Genomic DNA, 10,000 nt, shown 5'->3' with positions numbered 1-10,000 from the left:
AGGTCTCTGTGATGAAAAACAGCACCATAAGTGATGCTCAGGAGTTAAGTTTTTGCATATTTTCAATTAACAGAGCTCACCTTTAGTCAAAGCTTTACTCAGGTGAGTAATCCTGAATTACCTGGGCCCCACCGGTGCCAGAGCACTCCAGACCATGTCATCTTCCATATTACTGCTCTTCACATGGAGCAACAGATATTATTTACCTGATGACATGTAAAAAGTTCCAAGTACTTTGATATATGTGAAATATTATGTCTCATCAGGAGAGGATATAGGATGACTTGGATCATGGGATGCATGGATGCGTTCTGCAGACTTGTGGACTACACAGCAAAATCCTCTGGTTATTTGCTCAAAGTTGTAAACTCTTCATTGCAATTATTCTCCTTTCAAAAAAAAAAAAAAAAAAAGAGCTCAAGCACAGCACTGGACTACCTTTCAGAGGATGACTTGTTTTACCAGTCCTAAATGCTCTGGTGCCTTTGAAAAAAATCCACGTTGCTGTTGTGCTTTTAAAAAATAATAAAAGTTATGGGATCCCTTTGAATTCGGCAAATGTTGGCAACGTTGGCAGGAAAGACACGGAGCATTTCAAAGTTCTGGTATGAAGAAAAAGATTCTGAATAAAACAATTTTATGTGATTTTGCAGGTGGTTTGAGCTATCATTTTATATGTACGTTTGTACCACTGCTCATTGGAATGTTCATATAATACTGACCTAATTATGCATAGAAAAAAGATAAGCCATTTACTTGATTCATTTCTTCTTTTTAAATCAAGAAAGGAACAAAAAGGCTCCTATTTTCTGAAAGAAATTGTTCGCTTTTATTGCAGAAAAGTAGCAGCTTGTGCAGAACTAGAACTGTAACAATTTTATATTCCAAAGGTTTTGTGTGTATTCGGTTAGTTACAGTAATTATACCCAATAACTGACAGCCAAAATCACGTAGGAGAAAGCAAAGGCTGTTTTCTCACACAGGCCCTGCTGCAGAACATCTGCTGAGAGATTTGCATATTAATTAACCCATATTAACTCTAATTATTCTGGGAAATTATCAAATAAATTGAATTTTCTAATTTTAACCTTTCTTTTACTTGACGCGTGTCGAGGCTGAGAGGACGCACCAGGCTATCTCACCTGGGCAATGAGCAAAGGATCTTTTCTTCCCCTTTTTTTTTGCTCCCTTAGACCTGGGGCAGCCTGGGGAGCTTTTGTGTGCCTGGTGCTTTTTTGGCTCCTGCGCTCGGTCGGGTCTCAGCGCATTTGCTGCGCGACGGCACATGTGTGCGTGTGAGCACAGATGGTGGATTTATACAGGGGTGAGGAAAGGTGGTACCTCCGAACAGTTGAGCAAACCTTAAGTTTTTTTTTTTTCTATCTCTTTTTTTTCCTCTTTCCACACCCCCACACCCCCACCCCCCCAGCCTGTTGTTTAGGCCTGAGCAAATAAATGGGAGTTTAATTCAATTAGAGCCTGGCTTTAGTCAGTTGCCTCATGACAGAAATTATTCAATATTTTTTCCCCTCACATTGTTTGGTTTACACATCGCTGACTCCCTTGCTTTTGTGCTCTGTTTAGAGTGGCCGTAATGCGGTGAGCTTTTGTGTCTGCCATGTCGCCGTCCCTTTCACCGCTGTCTGGTTTTGTCAGTCCTGAGGTGCAACGATGCTATTTTGAAAACAGAAAGGTTTTAATGTATTAGGAACGGGGCCCACGCTTGCACAGCAGCAAAATGTTGGAAACAAAGCTAGGGAGCCAGGACCGGTGACCAAATCACAGCCGGGGGAGGGGACGGGGGGAGAGGAGGTCAGGGGGAGGATGCACTGGGGGGGCCCGAAGTCCCCTGGGGTCCCAGCCCACCACACGTGGAGGCCACAGCTTCGCCATGCACCTTGCCTGGCTCTGACAAAGTTGGTGGCATCAGCATCCTTGGTGTGCCCAAACCCACCCTGCTCCCCAAATGCCCTCAGCAACCTCTCTGCGGGAGCTTTAGCTGGACACAACACCTCTGGAGGAAGGCTGGCGAGCCCTCATTTCCACCTTAATGGTTGCAGCCACCCCCATCTCCTCTCCTTGGAGCTGGGCAGGTGGTGCTGGGTGGCGTTATCCCAAGCGGAGCTGATCTCCCTCATTATTCCTGCTGATGGGCTCTGAAGCGGCGCCTTACCTGTTAGACACAAGATTTCCTGTTGACACCAGGAAATTAGAAAACAAGAAAAAAACCCAAAACCAACCCCTACAACCAAACAACCCAGCTAGGGTGGCCCAACAAGCAGGCAGAGATTTTCGAGGCAGTTGTGGGTTGTTGTTTTTTCAGTTTGTTGGGTTTGGTTTTGTTTCTTGGGGTATTTTTTTTTAATGGAGACGCTAGAACTGCACAATGGTTTTGCGTGGAAGTTTGGATGTTTCTTTCCAGAGAAGTATGTCTTTGGAAGGCGAGATGTGGCTACGTCAGAAGAAGGTAGGGTTAACATCTAACAGTTTTCTCTCTAAACTTTTAATAAGGAAACAATTGCCCTTCCTGAGCTGAAATTCTGGGTTGTTTAGGCTCTAAATTGTGGGTTAAATGCAATATAAAAAATGAGTCAGATGTGTAGCTATTAATCTTTGGGGCGGAGGAGGATAAAATGCCAGCAGAGACAGAACTTCTTAATAGAAACAGAGAGTCATTATAAGGTTGTCTTTTTACATGATGGTATTACTTATTTGAAGTTACAAAATGACCGGTCTGTGATTTCTGAACATTTGATTGCAGTCCAGCTTTTATTGACTTTCTACCTACTATATGGTTATAAAGTTGAGCAACCTTTTTGCAAGAAGGTGATAGACACAATATCTATTTATGCAAGGACACATTTCCCTTTTCTTTATGTTCTGTTTATTCAAGGTTTTGTTTCCAAGGTCTTATTACTATAAAACTTAAAGCGAGACAAGGTCTGCCCTCATGTCAGATAACACCAGCAAAACAATTCTGATGGTTCAGTAGCTTATTATTTCATACTTCCAGGTCTTAAATAAATTACAGTTATTTTCACATTCCTCCTGAATATCCTTCAGGCATGATAATAAGTGCAGTTTTCTGAAAAGACTGTTAATGTTTCTTTTCTTCCTGTTGATTTTAAATATTTTGTTGAATTGTCATGCACAACAATAATTAGAGGGGGTCTTGTTAAATTCCTTTCAGTGCAATGCTTATATTGTTTAGCTTCTTGACTTATTTTACTAATCATAGAATCATTTAAGTTGGAAAGGACCTTTAAGATTATCAAGTCCAACCATTAACCTAGCACTGCCAAGTCCACCACTAAACTGTTGGCAAATAGATTGTAAATTACATCGCAACATGCAAGTACAGCAATAGTTCCAGCATCTTTTCTCCAGCATTCCTTTGCTGCAGTCTTGCAGATTCCTTTTTTCTTTCTTTTTTTTTTTTTTTTTTTCTTCTTTCCCCATTCAGTCATCAAAGGCAGTTATTGGCTTGGGTTTTGAAGTGCAGATTATCAAGGTATTATTTCCTTAGAAGGGCAATACTGTAGATTGCAGAAAGCTAGAGGACCTGAGTAATTTTCTATAGAAGAGAAGGCACTAGTCTAAATGACTCAATGAATGACACGTGTTTAGGGTTGTTTTGTGGGTTTGTTTTTCTTTCTTTTTTTTTCCTGAAGCATCACTATAATGCTTCTCTCTTTTTCTTTTTCTGATTTGTGTGTGTGGCTTTTTTCCCCCCCCCTGCATGGGTTAAATAAGGTAATCAACACAATTTTACTAGACAGGAGGAAATTCATGTTTTTCTAATATGTAGTTACAGGAGGGGTATAAAATTACTGTATTACAGTCTGGGTATAAACGAATCTGGGCAATTTAAGGTCTGGCTGAGTGATGTGCAGGGCCAGATCCTGGTTCCACTGAAATAAAGGTGATTTTATCAAAGTGCCACAGAAGATGCAATTGATACTGAAAAAGAGAAGTCGTCCCAGAATGTTTTCATTTTTTTCTGCTCCCATGATTATAGCCGTGCTTCTGGTAAAATACAGAACTTACTAACATAATTTTTTCCTGTATTTACCCCATTCTAACCTTAAATATTGGAGCCCACAAGCCAGGATGATTAGTAGCACTCCGCAGACACAGACTCTGCAAGCCCTCCTGGCTGGTGCAATGACAGGGGGGTGCGGTGCCCAGCCCTGGGCTCCCAGGTTTTGCTTGAGGTCTCGAGTTAAGAGGAACTGGGAGCACGCTTGTCTTTATTGTTAGAAACATATCAGATACTGTGGCACTTGTCTCTAGTAAGTACTGTCCTCTGAGAAAGTTTTGCAGTGACAGGGATTTATCCTGTACATCAAAGGATGCTTGCCTCTGGTGCCATGTGCAGCCATTTACAAAGGATCTTTCCATTCACTTTAGGTAACTGAAGTGCTACTTTTGTATAAAAAGTGTGTTATGTGGTGTTTTATAACTTCTCCTGGCAGCTGTGTGGATGTTAAGACCTGTGTAGTCAGTGGCACAACATTTGAATGATGCCTGTAAATACAGATTTCCGTAGCACGTAACGACAGCTTTGAAAAATGAGTCTCATGTGACCGTCTTAAGGGATTTCAGGAAACATTTCTTTGCATTTTTTTTTTTAAATAATAAAATCTTCATGCTGTGATGTTTGGGTAATTCTACCTTTCCTCCCACCTGTCTATCTAACAGACATCAGATATGCAGCAACCCTTTCTGCCATTGCGTTAGCAGTGGATTTTACTTCCCCTGGTTTGAGAAGGAAGGGATAGTTGACTCATTTGACAAGAACACCCAAACCACCCATCCACAACCACTCAGTCACCACCTCAGTCTTTCTTGACCAGGAAAAAAAGAAAAAAAAAGAAGCTTTCTTGATCTAGATTTAGTTGGTGGGATTAAGAGTTGATTTTTTCTTTACTTTTTTTTCTATAAAATACATCATAGGTGAATGGCCTTAGGAAAATTTTATTTTAATTTATGAAGTCCACGAGCTAGGGACTCCCCTCCCAGGTACTGCCACCTCCCTTATAATGGTGGCAAGCTGATAAATTCTCTACCCAACACAGCCCACAGCTGGAGGAGAATTATTCTGCTGGCAATTAAAAATTTAAACTCTTCCAAGGAGATGGTGGGAGAGCTGGGCTCCTAAGAAATACGTTTTCTGTTGTTGTAGCTCTGCCTGGGTGTGACAGCATTGCGCAAACTGTGTTTCAGGCCCTTCACAGCAAAAAAGCAAGTTCTCAACAGGCTGATAGACGCAGAAGGTGGATAGATTGCAATTTACCATCTTCCAGAAACTGCCATGCCCATATATTCCATCAAAAATTACCTTTTGCTGGAAAAGTTTTACTGTAGGGAGGCCACCAGTTTTCTCAGGACTCTTCAAGAATGTGAGATTGTAATCCCTAAAAAATGACACACAAAAATGCATAGACCTCAGAAAACACATTTTTCTTTAGTTAAGAATCTTTTCTTTTCACATGAAAGCTAAAAACTGATGAAAATAATAAAAGTATTTTTGGGACAAAAGAGAGCAGACAACGATACACAGTTCCAGCTCCTCTTTCATCTCCTCTGTCCCTCATCATCAGTCACTGCGGTGAGGAAGGAGAACGATCAGACTCGGAACTGTTCTAGTCTGGTAAAGGCTTTGATTTTCTTTCCCCTGCTACAATTCTTAGACATACTGCATAGGACTTATCACTACTGTTTGCAAACACCCAGGAAAAGGAAAGGGGATAAAATATTCACCTCCAAAGTCAACACCGAATGAAGCTATGCATCTATATTTCTCTTTCAAGGACATCATCAAAACTCATGGAGGCAAAGCCATCCGCTGCAAACCATCAGGCTGTATAGATTTTAAGGTAATAAAGCTAAAGTAACTGTCAGTCTCCAAACCGAAACCATGGTAGCCTTTTTAACTAAAGAGAAAGTTATTTTTTTCTTTTCTGAAGAGGATTCTTCTTCAAAGACCTTATTGATGGGAAGGTAGAAGGAAACCTGACATCATTTTGGATTCTTCCCAGCCTACCTTCAGGCATCTCTTTCTACTGCTTCTTTCATGGAGGCACTCAAGTCTTAGTGTGACAATTTAAAAAATATGAAGCCTCTGGGCTATTATGAATTTCTGTCCCCAGAGAGAAACAAAGCACAAATCTGACATGCTGGAAGGCTCAAAGGAATGGTCTATTTTCTATTATTTTAGAGACGGTCAGCTTGAGACCGAAGGTGATGTTGTAGGAGCGAAACCCGCATCAGTTTTTACAAGGGGTAACTCCTGACTGCGCTGGAGACTTGGGATTGCAGAAATACAGGGAAGCGAGGAAAGAGGAGTAAGGATAAGAGTGAGAAATAAGGAAAAGAGGATTGATGGAGGATATGTTGGCAGATGTCAATGGACAGCTTGGGTGATTCTGCGGATGACATGTGTTTTCCAGACAGAACAATGGCATCCAAACTGCTAATCAGAGCGCAGGGTTGGCTCAGCCTCTCCACTGTAAATCTTACATTCTTCTGTCTTTTCTGTAGCCAAATTTTTCGGTTGGCCAGTAGAAAAAGTGGACTGAGTTCTGTAGTTATCTGGAGCCTTTTTATTGAAGTCAATGAAATAGTTTAAAATTACTGTGAAGGTAAAAGGAGGGTAATATAGTCAAAATGCAGTTACGAAAATACTGGTGATTTCTCCTATGTAAGGCCCAAATAAATGTTGTGACCCAGGGACTCTGCAGCCAGATCCATTCTGTTTTCTGGTTCCACAACATCTAGAACATGGGAACAAACACATGGGTTTTGAAAAGTGAAAAAGAGTATTTTATACCTGCTCCTCAGAAGCAGGACTCAAGTTGAAATGCGTTGCATTAAACGTAAGAGAGTTCCTCACTGGAGCTCACAACTGTTCATCCATCTTTCCTTGTTCACTTGTCTCTTCAGTCCTCAAAAAGATTAGACTACTCGTATTTAAACTCTATCAGTAGGATAAGTCTGAGAACAACCCTCTTCTCTCCTCTATGTTTAAAGAAAGAGAAAAGCAGATTTTGAGCAGAGAAAGTGTGAATGTATTAAGCTGTACTATTATGGAGAGAATTTTCTTCCACTGTTTGATTCCTCATAAGATAAAGTCCTTGTAATTTCTTAAGACTTAAGAGATGTGTCCCTAAATACTTAAAACCATCAAAATCAGATCAAGGATACTATTAAGCAATAAAAACATCTTCTTGGACATCACGAACATTAGTCATATCAATTCCATACACATTTCAAGCAAAAACTGAAGGTATATTGCCTTCCTTCAGGCTATGCTTTTGTTTCTCCTGTGAACAAGCCCTATAATCTACCGGGAGAAAAGGCTATCTTGAAGGATAAATAAATAATCAATTATTTATATTTCTAAAAGCATTCAGCTGTGCTCTTAATGCTGTGTAACCATTTAAAAGGACGTGTTCAGCAGAGAAAATCCAGTCTGGGAATCTAGTGTATGGGATTTAACCAACACCCTCAAGGTTCATAGGGAGACAGGTCTGCTGGTGGTCATCAACATCCGATAACTGCCCTACCACTTCAGTGCAGAGAAAGCCGTAAGGAAAGCAGAGAATAGCCAAAGTTATACATAAACCTTGATGAATCCTCTTGCCGTTAGCAGGAACAAAGAAACAACTTCTGAGAAGAGAGGCCAAGAGAGAGCCAAGAGCCTCACCAATGTGTAGTGTACCTCACTTGGCAGTGCAACTTGGGTAACGGCCTCAGGACACTAGATAAAAATATAAACAGAAAAAATATAATTTGCCTACATGGTATAGGAATGTTCCTTGTTATTTGGGTTCAAAATAGTATCACAATCTCTTGTTGAAGTCTGTAGTGGGTTTAACTATTCTAACTAAATGTGCATTCCAAAGCACTTGTGTGTAATGGCAACATAGCAGGGTGAGACATGGTCCTGAGCAGCAGCTGTTAGACTTCAGGACTAAGCAACCCTTGAGGTCTGCATTTCAGATTTCTCTGGTTTTGCTCCCTTCTAATACATGTCTTAAGGACAGTTGAGGTCCTGTCAGTTGGCCAGATTTTATCTTTGAAATCCTAAGTCATCTTATTTGTGGAGTTCACATGTTGACAGTGCATCCTATTAGAATCACCGTTCCCATACCAGTCATGGTTGTCTGAGATATTTCTAACATGAAATGTGTTTTTATTATTAATGTGCCTTCCCTGAGAGCAGTGTTCGTTCTGGTGGGAAAAGAGTGGGTGTACCCTAAGCTTCCTGTCCTATCGCTTGTATCGTCCTCATTTCTCTTAGGATGAGAGACACTCATTAGTAGTAGAACAGAGGAGATAACAACCACACACACACACACACAAAGCAGGTAAGGCCTTTTCTGTTTAGAGTCTGTAAACGAGAAAAGCAAGGAAATGCAAGGCTAATGCTATTACTTCATTCTTAGATGGTATCATTTATACCTAATGTGCTGCACAGGGCTGTGAGCATTACAGGATTCTGCCATCTGCAGAGTAAGAAAGCATTTTTTTTTTTTAAAAAAAAAAGTACTCTCTTATCTACACGTGGAATTTGCACACATGTAAGTCTTTTTGCCCTAAATCCTTTGTACACACCAAGCCGGCATATGTTGTCATGGCTTGGGAATGTCCAAGAACCAGCTGGAAGAAACCAGTTTCTTCCCTCCTGTTTCCAGGCTTGGCCAAGCTGCAGGCTGCTCCTAGGGCTCTTCCTGTGGTTTCTCCTCTGGTTATCCCACCAGCCACTCCTGACCAGGGCTGTCTGCATATAGATAGGTCATAATGAGTGTGCTAATCTTCACATGGGGATGAAACAGAGTTTTCATCATCCATGGAGGAGAAGGGCTCACTTTTGTACTTACATTGGCACTTTCATTTTCAGCTCGCTTTGCCACCGTGGAGCAACCACGGAGCAACTCATGTTACAGAAACAACAGGGAGCGCTAATGACTGCTGACCTGACCACCTAGCCCACCTGAAATGGCTGGGCATTGCTCAAAAGGTTAGCCCCCGTGCCTTGGCCAAGGCTGTGCAGGGCGGGCCAGCGCAGGAGGAAATGTGCCGTCCCTATCCCATGGCATGACACACGCTGCCTTCGCCATCCTTCCTTCTGCAGGGAGCTGTTTGCATAAATTCCTTGCAGATCAGGGAGAAAATTGATCCCCTACTTTTCACTTCCCTTCTTTTACTGGTTGTCACAACCTTAACAGTACTTGACATCAATGGGAGTTACATTGTGGACTGGGGGCAGTGTTTGGCCCTTAAGCGTAGTTTTTGCATGTTAATACATTAGCAACTGATGTCTTATTTGTTCAGTAACTGACAGAATAATGTACAGAAAGCATGTAAGTATGAAAAGGGGCTAGTTAGGTAATGTTCAGCAGAACATCTTCAAGACAACACTGCAACCACTGTATTTCAAATGTCAGGCTAATTATTATCAACATTTAAACCTTAGCGTGGGCCATTTTTAATAGCGGAATTTTTTCAGCAGGTACCATTAGGGGCAGAAAATGTCACATATAATTCTGCCATCACATTGTTCAAAAAAGTAAATAAACCAAGGAAACTTTCTAGAGACAGCAAAAAGAGCATCTTGTTTGCTTAAATCTGACTGTAGAATTAATTTGTCTGATGGTATGATTTGGTATCATTTATTTTAAGGAGGCATGGAGAAAGTTTGCTAGAATATAATGAAGTTAACTGAAAATAATGCTTGTCAGAGCTAGAGCCAGAGCCTTTTGCATGTAGTTTTTTGGAGATTCATACTTGTGGAGGTCCCAGTTGCTCTGGAGGCAGTTGAAGGCTGAGCTGCGGACTCTCTGGTAACCTCTTTACAGAAAATGAAACTTGAATATGATTCAGCACAAAATGGAATGCAATGCCAATAATTCAGACACTCCTCCTCTGGCCTGATCCATCCCTTACCATGTAAACACAACACTAAATGGCAAGTACCGCTGACACCTGGGGCACT

The 10,000-nt window shown here is 41.2% G+C and overlaps 1 protein-coding gene across 6 annotated transcripts in view; it reads left to right on the top strand.

The window, feature by feature from the left end:
• The window catches only part of ZEB2 (zinc finger E-box binding homeobox 2), a 115,925-nt gene that overhangs the window by 70,459 nt on the left and 35,466 nt on the right, over positions 1-10,000 (top strand). The gene's annotated exons all lie outside the window — the stretch shown is intronic.

This window comes from Falco biarmicus, chromosome 8 (assembly GCF_023638135.1).
Source record: "Falco biarmicus isolate bFalBia1 chromosome 8, bFalBia1.pri, whole genome shotgun sequence".
NCBI classification, from domain to species: Eukaryota; Metazoa; Chordata; class Aves; order Falconiformes; family Falconidae; genus Falco; species Falco biarmicus.
Note: the sequence above shows the minus strand (reverse complement) of the source record. Positions and strands in the feature narration are given on the sequence as shown.